Below are 14,045 nucleotides of genomic sequence, written 5' to 3'. Positions count from 1 at the left end.
ACTGCAGTGCAGTACCTGTAATACCTACAGCATGTTCTAATCGCTCTAATAGGATATTATGGTCGACAGTATCGAACGCTGCACTGAGGTCTAGCAGGACAAGCACAGAGATGAGTCCACTGTCAGAGGCCATAAGAAGATCATTTGTAACCTTCACTAAAGCTGTTTCTGTGCTGTGATGAGCTCTGAAACCTGACTGAAACTCTTCAAATAAACCTCTGCAGATGATCTGTTAGCTGTTTGACAACTACTCTTTCAAGGATGTTTGATATAAAGGAAGGTTGGAGATTGGCCTATAATTAGCTAAGACTGCTGGGTCTAGAGATGCTTTTTGAGTAAAGGTTTAACTACAGCCAGCTTGAAGGCCTGTGGTACATAGCTGATCATTAGAGATAGGTTGATCATATTTAAGATTGAAGCATTAATTAATGGCAGGACTTCTTTGAGCAGTTTTGTAGGAATGGGGTCTAAAAGACACGTTGAAGGTTTGGAGGAAGTAATTATTGAAGTTAACTCAGAAAGATCAATTAGAGATAATATTACATCTGTGGGATGATTACTGGTAATTTTTTCTCTAATGATAAAAATTTTATTTGTGAAGAAGTTCATGAAGTCATTACTAGTTAACATTAAAGGGATTGTTGGCTCAAAAGAGCTCTGACTTTTTGTCAGCCTGGCTACAGAGCTGAAGAGAAACCTGGGGTTGTTCTTATTTTCTTCAATCAGTGATGAATAGTAAGATGTTCTGGCTTTGTGGAGGGCTTTCTTATAAAGCAGCAAACTATTTCTCCAGGCTAAATGATGATCCTCTAAATTTGTGACAGACCATTTCCTCTCCAGATTACGAGTCATCTGCTTTAGGGTACGTGTTTGAGAATTATACCACGGAGTCAGGTACTTCTGATTTGAGGCCTTAGTTTTCACAGGAGCTACAGTATCCAGAGTCGTACGTAGTGAGGAGGTGAAATTATTAACAAGATAATCGACCTCTGTTGGGGTAGCGTTCAGATAGCTGCTCTGCTCTGTGTTGGTACAGGGCATTGAAGATGATAACAGTGGGTGGATTATATTCTTAAACTTAGTTACAGCGCTTTCAGAAAGACATCTACTGTGATAAAGTCTACTCTCCACTGCTGTGTAATCAATTATTGTAAATGTAAATGTTATCAGGAAATGATCAGACAGGAGAGGGTTTTCAGGAAACACTGTTAAATGTTCAGTTTCTATGCCATATGTTAAAACAAGATCTAGAGTGTGATTAAAGTGGTGGGTGGGTTCTTTTACATTTTGAGAGAAGCCAACTGAGTCTAATAACTCAATTGTAATATTCATTTTGCACACGCTCTGAAATAAAAACAACTGTTCTAATGCTTTCTTACACAAACAGCCTAACAAAGAAATTGTAACAACACTGACATTCTAAATATATTTATTTATTTATTTATTCAGGACAGTGCATGTTAATGAACATAAATGTAAAAAAAAAAAATTACATGAATGTAAACATGCCAGATTATAGCCAAAGGCTAACTTCCATCTGTTGTCCTTAAACATAAAAAAATAGACATAATAATTCATAAAAATTCATCATTCATTCATAATAAAAACTCCATCACCAAACTTACACATACACACCATTCTGTTCCCAAATAAAACATTAAAACTATACAACTCATACATGATCTCACACTTGATTTGTCCATAACCAGTTTTTAACCTTTGCCTTAAACAAATTGAATGTCGAGCATTCTCTAATGGGTTGAGGAAGACTGTTCCACAGATGGCCTCCTGGACAGAGAGGACGTTCTGCCCAAATGCTGTCCGTCTGTGGGGTATAAACACGTCTCCTCGGATTGTAGCTCGAGTGGTCCTGTCTGAGCTTTCTTTATGCCTAATGAACTGCTTTAGTGGTGGTGGAGCAAGGGAGTGTAAGACTTTATATATTAAACTCACTCTTTTAAGTTTCACTAAGTTATTGAAGTTTAGTAATTTATGTTTTTTTAACACATGACAGTGGTGGGAGGTCGGTTTTTTGTCAAGTAGTTTTAAACTTCTTTTATAAATGTTTTCAATAGTTTTAAGTGTTGTTGGACAAGCAAGTGACCAGGACGTCAAACAATAGTCCATATGAGAGATGATCATTGAGTAAAAATAAGTTTTTGCAGCAAATTTCATATTTAAATTATTACGTATATGATTAAAATTTCGATTATTAAATTTAAGTACCTGGGACACTTTATTTATGTGACTCTTGAAGGATAATGTTGGGTCTAGAATGACCCCAAGATATTTAAATTCTGGAGCTAATTCAAGCTCTGCTCCATCCAGGAATACGTTTGACTGCTTCAAGTTTCAGGGGCGTTTTGAAAAATACATACTGACAGTTTCTGAGGTGTTCAACATTAGGCATGAGTCCTCCGGCCAGCTATGCATTAATGCTAAAGCAGCTGTAAGATCTTTTGCCACCAGCTGGACACTATTTGATATATATATATATATATACACATACAGTGGGGCAAAAAAGTATTTAGTCAGCCACCGATTGTGCAAGTTCCCCCACCTAAAATGATGACAGAGGTCAGTAATTTGCACCAGAGGTACACTTCAACTGTGAGAGACAGAATGTGAAAAAAAAATCCATGAATCCACATGGTAGGATTTGTAAAGAATTTATTGGTAAATCAGGGTGGAAAATAAGTATTTGGTCAATAACAAAAATACAACTCAATACTTTGTAACATAACCTTTGTTGGCAATAACAGAGGTCAAACGTTTACTATAGGTCTTTACCAGGTTTGCACACACAGTAGCTGGTATTTTGGCCCATTCCTCCATGCAGATCTTCTCGAGAGCAGTGATGTTTTGGGGCTGTCGCCGAGCAACACGGACTTTCAACTCCCGCCACAGATTTTCTATGGGGTTGAGGTCTGGAGACTGGCTAGGCCACTCCAGGACTTTCAGATGCTTCTTACGGAGCCACTCCTTTGTTGCCCGGGCGGTGTGTTTTGGATCATTGTCATGTTGGAAGACCCAGCCTCGTTTCATCTTCAAAGTTCTCACTGATGGAAGGAGGTTTTGGCTCAAAATCTCATGATACATGGCCCCATTCATTCTGTCCTTAACACGGATCAGTCGTCCTGTCCCCTTGGCAGAAAAACAGCCCCATAGCATGATGTTTCCACCCCCATGCTTCACAGTAGGTATGGTGTTCTTGGGATGCAACTCAGTATTCTTCTTCCTCCAAACACGACGAGTTGAGTTTATACCAAAAAGTTCTACTTTGGTTTCATCTGACCACATGACATTCTCCCAATCCTCTGCTGTATCATCCATGTGCTCTCTGGCAAACTTCAGACGGGTCTGGACATGCACTGGCTTCAGCAGCGGAACATGTCTGGCACTGCGGGATTTGATTCCCTGCCGTTGTAGTGTGTTACTGATGGTGACCTTTGTTACTTTGGTCCCTGCTCTCTGCAGGTCATTCACCAGGTCCCCCCGTGTGGTTCTGGGATCTTTGCTCACCGTTCTCATGATCATTTTGACCCCACGGGATGAGATCTTGCGTGGAGCCCCAGATCGAGGGAGATTATCAGTGGTCTTGTATGTCTTCCATTTTCTGATGATTGCTCCCACAGTTGATTTTTTCACACCAAGCTGCTTGCCTATTGTAGATTCACTCTTCCCAGTCTGGTGCAGGTCTACAATACTTTTCCTGGTGTCCTTCGAAAGCTCTTTGGTCTTGGCCATGGTGGAGTTTGGAGTCTGACTGTTTGAGGCTGTGGACAGGTGTCTTTTATACAGATGATGAGTTCAAACAGGTGCCATTCATACAGGTAACGAGTGGGGGACAGAAAAGCTTCTTACAGAAGACGTTACAGGTCTGTGAGAGCCAGAGATTTTCCTTGTTTGAGGTGACCAAATACTTATTTTCCACCCTGATTTACGAATAAATTCTTTACAAATCCTACCATGTGGATTCATGGATTTTTTTTTCACATTCTGTCTTTCATTGTTGAAGTGTACCTCTGGTGCAAATTACTGACCTCTGTCATCATTTTAAGTGGGGGAACTTGCACAATCGGTGGCTGACTAAATACTTTTTTGCCCCACTGTATATATATAGTGAGCCATGCCCTCTGTGGCTTCCTTAGATCTAAATCTAATCAGGCTGTTGGGCTTTGAAAGCCTCAACACTTCCTACCCAAAATATACTCTAGCTACAGACAGTGGACAAGTTTGTTGACGTTCACGGCATGAATGACCGAACTATTGCATAGAATAGTGAAAATGTAAACATTTAAGAACATAAGATACGACCTCACAGATGAGCCTCTACTGTGATTAAACACTGTGTGCCAAGACTGAGAGTCAGTTTGATGCTTGAAACAGGATAGTGGGCATGAGTTTGTCGAGTAATTGGGACGACACACTACCTTGCCGACTGCCTCCACGTCTACCAGTGGCTCCTTAAAAAGCTCCATGTGTACTGTCCCAGTGGTGAACTGCATCCATTGCCTCTTTGCTTTTCTCTTTGAGTTTAGTCACCCACATTTCTCTGAGATGCATGACATGTACAAGCAAGCGGAAAGCAAAGCTCGAGCTCCCCAATGAAACAAAAAGAGGGCAGAAATAAAGCAGAGGGCATTAGCGTTTTCTCCTCCCTCTCTCTGCTTCTGGTTCTTTTGGATAATGCCGTTTATCTCAGGCAAAGGTATGACGCAGTGACAAGGCATGCTCACACACACACACACACATGCTCATCGCTCATACAAACGTGGCTCTCAGGAGGGAAGCCCCCGATCACCCGACAGTACATTGCACTGATGCCTGGTTAACCCTGATCCGTCTCTGCTTACCTGGCTCTGTGTGCCTGAGCATGTATGTGTGTGTGCACATTTTATTCTAGAAGGCTGCCTCTATCTCCGTGCAAGCTTGTGTGTGTGTGTGTGTGTGTGTGTGTGTGTGTGTGTGTGTGTGTGTGTATACTGTTTTGCAGGAATTTGCAGGACCTGACTTTTCTCGTCCACGATGTTCTTTTTAGCTGCTGAAAAATCACATTTATGTCTTTGCAGATGTCAACAACTGTGAAGTAGTATGCATGGATTCTTTTTAAGTGAACATTATATTTTCTCTGTAGTTTGGTTTTAAACTTAAACATATAAAATTAAAGCCTAACACAGTGAAAAACCATGATAAAGGTTTTCACACTCCTTGGGAAAGACGCATATTTGTATAAAATGACAGGACTGTGATTTACCATTCTTACCATATGCAACAATGGCACCAGCCAAACTTAGCACACAACATGTTTTGTTAGATTCTGTCAGAAGGAAAAGAAAACTCTCCTCTGTGATTGGTACAGATACTGTATGCTGCACAAGGTGCAAATATTTCTTTTCTTATCATTTCATTCATTAGATTTATATTTCTAACATCAGTTATTCTTTTTGGACCAACCATCGCAGTATTTTTGCAAATTAGCTGGGTAACACTGCTCCTCTGTTTTACTTTGCAATGTTCTTCTAGCTCCTTGCATGCTTGTGGATGTTATGTGAGTATGTACCAGCCTCAGTGGTGGGGACATAACTCAAAAAAAGTAATATGTTACACATTACTTTTCATAAAAGTAATGCAGTATGGAGAAAGTATTTTGTTACACTGCTACTTACGTTACTTTGAGACACACTGTCACATATTTACAAGGTAAGAACAGTCCAGCACACCAGAACAAACCCCTGTTCTAATGAGAACGCACTCACAGTCCTTCTTTTAGTTTTTCCATAAAACACAAAGCAAAGATCAAAAACAACCTAAAGAGACTTCAAAGCGATCACCGCAGTGATTCTACTTTAGGAACATTAAACGCTGCAGCCTGATTGCTCATCACTGCCTTTGTTACGCGTTGAAGATCAGGGTCTGGCTGCTGGGCTTTGGTCAGCATGCACTCAACTTTACAGTTTTTTTCTGATGGCTTGAGCACATTTTTTGTAACTATTGGCTATTTTTGCAAAACTCTACACACAAATAAGAAAACTCTTCACCCAATCAGCAAAACATTGTAGTTTTCTTGTAAAAGCGAATAACCCTTGCTTCTCTCCACACCTTTGTAAAAATGGTATTTTCGTATTCAACAGTTAACACAAGCCATCATATTAATAAGCACACAATGCACCAACTAAACACTGATGGTATGAATAAAAAACACATCTGGCTTTTGCTTTCTCTGTGCACAAGGTAGGCTATGTCAGTTTGAGCTGAGTACAGGGAAGAGTGGGTGATCTGTAAACCAGTTGCGGACCGAAGCAGCCCTATGGAAACTAACATTGTCCCATATGATGACGTCTGCTCTGGTCTCTGAACATTGGTGAGCATGTCATGTAAGGTGTCCAGGAATGTTGTAATGTGTGCAGTGTTATATGGGCCCAGGGTTGCATGATGGTGAACAACTCCATTTTGACTTATAGCTGCACACATAGTTATGTTACCACCACGGTGTCCTGGGACATTGATGGCACGGTGTCCAATGATGTTCCTGCCATGTCTCCTTGTCTTAGTGAGGTGAAAACCAGCCTCATCCACAAAAAACTGCTCATGACCCATCTGCCTCGAGCTCCATCACTCTCTAGACAAGACAAAACAAATTCAGCACAGCAGGCACATGCACAACACTACAGTGTGCACTTCCAGATTCAGTACCAATGATACTATAGCTTACCTGCACATATCGCAGCTGTTTTACACGTTCACTATTTCTTTCCAAAGGTGCTCTGTAGATTTGTTTCATTCGGATTCTGTTGCGGGCAAGTACACCACCTAATACAGAAATGCTCACATTTCGTATGTTTTGGAAGGTGGTGTCATCCTCAATTATGTGCTGCTGAATTTCACGTAGTCTAATGGAATTATTTGCAATCACCATATTGACTATATGGGTTTCTTGGTCTGCAGTGGACATGCTTCCTCTGCACCAGCATCTGGTCAGCTAGCAATTCTATAAAGTAACAGTTTCAGTATTGTTACATCTATGGTATTGTTGTGTTCCTCATTAGCATACGGCAGTGCTACAAGTCTTAGTGCAAAGTGACTGTACTCACCGATTCTCATTTCAAAATGCTACAGTGTAGCGGCTCGAGTTAGGCTGAACCCGTTGGCCAGCTTCGCTCAGGGTCACTCCATGGTTGATTACATGGTCCCTTCCACCTCCCCCTCCTTGTCCTCCTCTTGCTCCTCCTTGTCCTCTTCCTCTAACTTCACCTCCTTGTTCGTGTCGTCCTCTTTGTCCTGCTGCTTCACCTCCACGTCCTCTTCCTCGGCCTCCTCTAATTCTCACTCTTCTCACTCTTCCTGCTCCCTCCATTGTACTCCACACGGACAGCTTACCTGTAGCTTATTTATAGTGCGTAGGCTGATTGCAAAGTGAACTAATTATCTAAAACAGTTTTCACATGAGACAGTGCGCCAGACAGTTGGCAAAATAGTGTAACTAACAGCCATAAATGTGTATAGTTTTGTTAGGAGTGTGTTGATCATTTGGAAATTCAGTGTAAAGCAGTGAGTTGTGTTTACAGTTCTGCAAAAAGAGTGCTGTGCAGTGGATTGTAGCTACAGGTTTGCAGAGTGTGTCTTACAAAATGGCAACCTGAGTGCAAAGCAGTGTTTGTGCTTTTAGTTTTGAAAACTCGGTGAGTGATTTTGGTATAAGTATTAATAGTTTTTGAAATTGTGCTGTAAGAATCACAGTTAGGCTTTAAGCATTCAGAAAAAACTGTAACATCACTTTGGGTTCTTGGCTAGCTTTGCATTAGCACGCTCTCTGTACTGAAGCTTGCAAAGAGCTGATGTTGTGCTGGCAGCATCAGCTGTTTCTGTCCTGGACGTACACGTTACAATCACACTCTTGTCCTTTTGTGTAATAACAAGAAGTAAGTGCTGTGGGCCACTCTGCCATTTTGTCCTCTTGCACATGAACTGTAATGCAGTACTGGAGTTGTCACTACAGTACTGCATGTTACACCCAACACTGCCACCCACCTAAACATGATTGTGCATCATGAAGTGATCATAGCAAAACCTGAAAGGAAGCAAACAACAGGCTTCAAACAGGATGCAGGAATATTCCGGCTATCCAAGAGAAAAGCAAGAGAAAAAAAGAGCCGTGGTAATACGAGAGGACATTTGTATGTGTGCAGAGTACAAAAGACTTATGGTGCTCTTTTTCTTGTAGATGAGTAGGAGGGGACAATGTGACGAGCCAGACTTCTTTAGTACTCTTTAAGTGGAAGCTCACAGTGGGAGGTGTGAAATGCTGTAATTCTATTTGTTTGTATGATTACAGATTTTGGAACTTGAAAATGATTTGCTCCAAATTATTTATAAACTGCCAACACATTCTTATTGTTTGATAGAAATAATCTTGTTCTTGTGATGAGCCACTTTATGTGTGCTTGGTGTAAACTCAGACCCTTTTCTTGAGCCTACCTCTTCTGTCCAATCTAATAATAATAATTTTTAAATTATGACTAAACTAGTATTTGCTGGTAGTGGTAGTTAGCTCCTGATCTGTAGTTTTGGAAGCAACATTCATTTAAACTGAAACAGCTGTCTGTGATTTCATTAAGAGGCTTCCTCGTGCCCTTGAACCAGCTCCATGGTGCTCCTGTGTAGTGACACTCAGGGACAGCAAATGAAGCAATTATCTAAAACATTTCGTTTCCTATAGATGTGTGCATTTGATTTTCCACCTCTGTCTATATGGATATAGCTGAAAACAATAGTGTAGCCTACACTGTAGTAGAGGAAGAATAAATCTAATTTCATATCATGTATCCATGTGCAATAAGTATTAAGACTAAAATATGCCTGCAAATAGAGAATGTGATACTTGTTCCTCTCGGCATTCACACCTAATTAACTTCCAAACAGCACATTTTAGTCCAGTGACGACAATCGGACTCTTTCCAGACAATATGCTGACTGACTAAAGCCATATTTTTCCTCACTTTACGCTGGCTTTAGCTGCTGCCTTTGTTCACTAATGCTGTCTTTACACTAATGATTACACGCAGAAGTCTTTTCCACACATGAACTTTGATTAATTATAGTCTCTATTCTCCGTTTTACCCCCAAAAGATGAACTTTGGTGATCTCACTTCCAAAATGTCACAGCAGCACTGCGCATCCTCAGTCTGTAGCTGCACAGCATCATCGGCCAGCAGGCAGATAGACAGACGTGCGACGATGACAGACAGACAGGTAATTAGGCTGGTAGGTGGACGGACAGACAGTCGGGACAGGAGACAGGCCTCGTGTCCGGAGGCAGTGAATATGACACCCATGATCGCTCTTTAATCTCTGCTGTGGAAAAACAAACACATGCGCACACAAAGCGGGTGTGTGGTGACAGCTTGCTCCTGTCTGTCAGTCCAGTTAAACTGCAGTCAGGCCAGTGTCACACTGACAAACAATGAGCTCTGCTTCTCCAGGGTGAGCGCGACAACCTCCGACAACTAACCCACACACGCCCAGACACTCCACGCTGACTGTCTTGGCAAAAGAGCTATGTGGTCATGGGTAAGAAGAAGAAGGAGAATGGGGGTTTGAGTGTGTGGCAGCATCTATATTTCAGTGTATGACAGAAAGACAGAGAGAGAGAGAGTGACAGAGAGTAGATGTGGCTTGTCCCCGGCGCCCTGCATCAGAGAGAAGTCCTTTTGGCCTGTCATTCACCGTCAGCTTGTATTAGAAGCTAAAGGAAACCCCTGGGAGAGAGAAACAACAACGGGGAGATGGTGATGAGAAGTGCAGGAATGACAGAGGGGAGGAGAAACACACACACAGAGAAAGACAAAGGCAGAGGATAAGAGATGAGAGAGGTTAGAAGAAAGAGGAAAAGGATGGGAAACAATTAAAAGTGGTGCTGAAGTGGGGGAATGGAAAGTGAGAGGAAGGAGGATGATACAAAACGAGGAAGAAAAAGAAGAGAAATATTAGAGTTTTAAAAACAGGTCACGTTGCCAAAGTTACACTGTATTTACACGCGTTTTACTCAGCATGAATTACAGCTTCTGTTTTTCATTTCATCAAGTTTGTCGATACAAAACAGCTACAAAAGGCCAAACTGCAACAATTACAATGCTGCTCAATCACACATGAAATCTACCACAAATGGGAAACACTCTAAAAAAAGATTTGTAGGTCACTGACTTTGAAAGTACCTCATATCTCAGTCATGCTGCATATCTGTAGTGATATGGACTGGTTAGTGTGTTAGGTACAAAAAGGGATGCCACATTGTTAGATGGAAATGAAAATGATCACCCTACAGAGGGCTGAACTAAAACACGAAAACTCAAAGTGAAAAAGTTGACGTGGCATGAGGTGTTGATTTTGGGGACTATTAATTTTCGTCGTAGTGCTTTTATGGACAAAAACAAAGACAATAAATTTTAAAAAAGCTAATGCGAGAGGACAAAAACTACAATGAAATGTATTGATGAAAATAAGATGAAAATGTTCTGGATAGACAAGATCCAATCAGAACTAATCAAGTTGTGTATAAAGGCGGGATGAGTTTGGAAATGATCCAATCACACCTAGCTTCCTGTTTCTCATGAAAACGCAACAAAATGTCAACGCTTGGTAGGAAGAGAAGGGCAGACATGTGGACACGCTTCCTGTTTAAAGTCTACGAAAATAAAACATTTTGTCAACCATGTGGAGCAACTCTCCGGTAAAACCACAACAAACTTTTGGATATTAGTTTTCATTTTCTACGGCCCCCACATGCCAGACAATGTTGGCGGATGTCCCTAATTAGACGATGGATAGCGTCCTGAGGGGTCTGTACTTCCAGATCTGGAGCAGGGCATCACTGAGCTCCTGGGCGGTTCAACCTGGTGATGTCAGATGGACCAAAACAGAACTCTCAGAGGTTTTCTATTGGCTGTAGATCAGGTGTGCATGGGTGCCATTTGGTGGCCTTGTTTCCACCATCCTCCAAGAACTGCATACTCCGCACCACATGATCAAAACTCAGTGTTGGGGAGTAATGGAATACATGTACCGCCGTTACGTATTTAAAATACAAAATATGAGTAACTATATTCCGTTACAGTTACCGTTTAAAAAGCTGGTTTTTAGAATACAGTTACTTTGTTGAAATAAATGGATTACACAGCGGTCTTTTCCTGTTTTATATTGTGGCGGGTCAGGACTGTTTGGGTTTGTTTGATAGCTATGCTCTGTTGTTCCAGGCGGCAGCCATGGTGACGCTCTCTCTGCGACTGTGTGTTTCCTGGTGAGAGAGCGCCTTTTTTTGTTGTTGTTGTGCTAAGCTAACAGGCAGAATGCTACAGGCATCGCCCTAAAGCATGCAGCCTGATGGGCAGTGTAGTCCGTGCTGCAGGGAGAATGGACTGCCATACACGTTATGTGTCTGTGAGCGCGAGGAGGGAGAAAAAGGAAAAGTACGAGCTGTCACCGAGCAGAAACGGGAGCTGGAAGCATGTAAATATAATAATAACCACTGCAGCCAAGAAGAGTGCCTGACGAGCCCAGCTGTAAGTAAGTTATTAAGACTCGACTGTACACCGTGTTCCTGTTTTCCTCTGAAACAATAAGTTCCGTTGGAGCAGCCTTTCAACGCCTCTCTCTGTCTCTCACTAGCAAAGTTGACCCAGACAACAAAGTAAAGCTAGTTTTTGGCTACGAGCCCGACACGAACCCGACGTATTAGCCAGAGGTCCGGTTTGGAGTCGCGGACCTTCAGTAACAGTAATAAATCACACAGCAATAGGACATTCATGTAGTTGTAAACAGCATTATAATATATTAAGTAATCCAAAGTATTCAGAATACGTTACTCTCATCGAGTAACGTAACGGAATACGTTACAGAATACATTTTGCATGTAATCTGTAATCTGTAATGGAATACATTTTATAAGTAACCTTCCCAACACTGTCAAAACATGAGGCCGGGCATTGTTGTGTACTGGCAGGAACCCAGGACCCACTGCACCAGTGTAGAGTCTGACAGTGGGTCCAAGGATTGCAGTTGCCAGGCCTGTAGAGGTCTGTGCATCCCCAGATCATCACCATCACCAAACTGGTCATGCTGAACGACTTCACGAGGCCACTGTTTTTCTGATTGTTTGGTCAGAGACATTCACACCAGTGGCCTGCTGGAGGTTATTTTGTAGGAATAATGCAGGGCTGCTGATGGCTCGAGGATGCTCTACTGTCCTGTGCAGCTCTCCTGGAGTAGCTGCCTAGTTGTTACCCCTCTGATGCACCTGGTGTTATTTCATTAACACCAGTGATGCTGAAATCTCCTCTGTTACTTACCTGACCAGACCAAGGCCCCAGAGGTTTAACTGACTTCATGTTATACTCTAAATAAAAAAGGTTTTGTTGTTGTTGTTTTTTTAGCAATGTACACGTAGCTATAAGGTTAACAGATTTTATATGTCAGAGTTAAATTATTATCTATATCAAGAAGCAGGATTATTACAGTTTTGTTTTTCTTATTATTTTATATTTCTACATATTTACCATTTACTTTCTGAAGGTCTTTAACTTACAGTCATGTAAACATGTCAGTGCTCAATAAGAGTGTGATGCAAAGCTTCATCTGGCAGCTTGGGATCACTAATTTGACGATACACACCCAAACTAAAACTAACGACATTCTCGTTCCATGTTTTTTTGTTTGTTTGTTTTATGAGTACAAAATATCCTTTCAAGCGCTGCGTTGGGCTGGTGAATAAGTCTCAGTGCAGAGAGATATTGAGGTGAGAGTCTACTACCAGTGCCCACCCCATATATCCACAGTCTGGGAACCAACTCTATCGTCAAAGATGGCAACGCCCAACCCCTCAGGGTAGGGTTTGTCAGGGACCTCCAGAATTTGTGAGTGGAGGAATGGCCGGCCTGCAGTCCTGACCTCAACCCCATTGATCACTTGTGCGATCAGCTTGGGTGTGATATTTACGCCAGAGTGACCAACAAAACCACACTGGCTGGCAAAAACTGGTTGAAGTGTGTGACCAAGTGTAACAGTGTTTATGTGGTATTATTCCACTTGCCACAAATGTCAGTGTAATGGGGAAACAGCGCCCCCCCCTCTCGGTGTGGCTGGTTAGGTGAGGCTGGCTGCAGTAATCGCTGCCAGTCTGCCGTAGCCATACGAGAGGTGAGTTGTATTGTTCCGCACACGATGTAGCTAAGTAGTACAGACACATAAAACATGTTTGATTAGCTGATGGGCACCGAGTGTAATAAGTGCTTAGTGGACACATGTCTAACACCAGTTTTATGTACTTTTCATTTGTTTATTATTGTGTAAAACTGTATGCTAAAGCGGAATGCTAATGGGATGTTCTGCCGTAGTGGGCTGTGCGGAGTGGTGTGTGGCGAGCAGTGTTGGTCAAGTTACTTGAAAAAAGTAATCAGTAACTAATTACTGATTACTTCCCCAAAAAGTAATCCAGTTACTTTACTGATTACTTATTTTCAAAAGTAATTAATTACTTAGTTACTTAGTTACTTTTTAAAAACACGATTTACAACCTGAGTAGGTGATAAAGTGATAGATCTTTCAACCCAATTCTACTTTTTCTACATAATCCATCATACAAAATGTAATCAAATGGAAAAGTCTCTTTTTTTAACTTGTTTTATTAGTTTTAATCTTTTAACTTTATGCATCAAGCAAAAATTTAATTATATGCAACATTCTCTGACTGGAAGAAATTAGTTTAACATTTAAACCTATTTTCTGCACATTCCAGCTCATAAAATAAAATATTTTTTGTGTTTACACTCACTCTTTGAAATAGATGCAAGTAAAACACAGCAGAAAATAAATAAAGTCAAAGACTCAGCGGTCCTGTTGCTCTATTTTCACCTGTAAAGCAGGAGTGGGGTAGGCGGAGGTTTACCCTGGTGCAGGTGTGCCGCTGTCAGTGGAAGAATCCGCGAGTTTCTCTGTGAGTTTCCCATTACGTCGTAGCTACTCGGTGCTTGTTTGGAAGTTTAGGGGTTTTT

The sequence above is a fragment of the Maylandia zebra genome, linkage group LG7, assembly GCF_041146795.1.
Source record: "Maylandia zebra isolate NMK-2024a linkage group LG7, Mzebra_GT3a, whole genome shotgun sequence".
Classification (NCBI taxonomy): Eukaryota; Metazoa; Chordata; class Actinopteri; order Cichliformes; family Cichlidae; genus Maylandia; species Maylandia zebra.
This window is presented reverse-complemented; position numbering follows the sequence as displayed.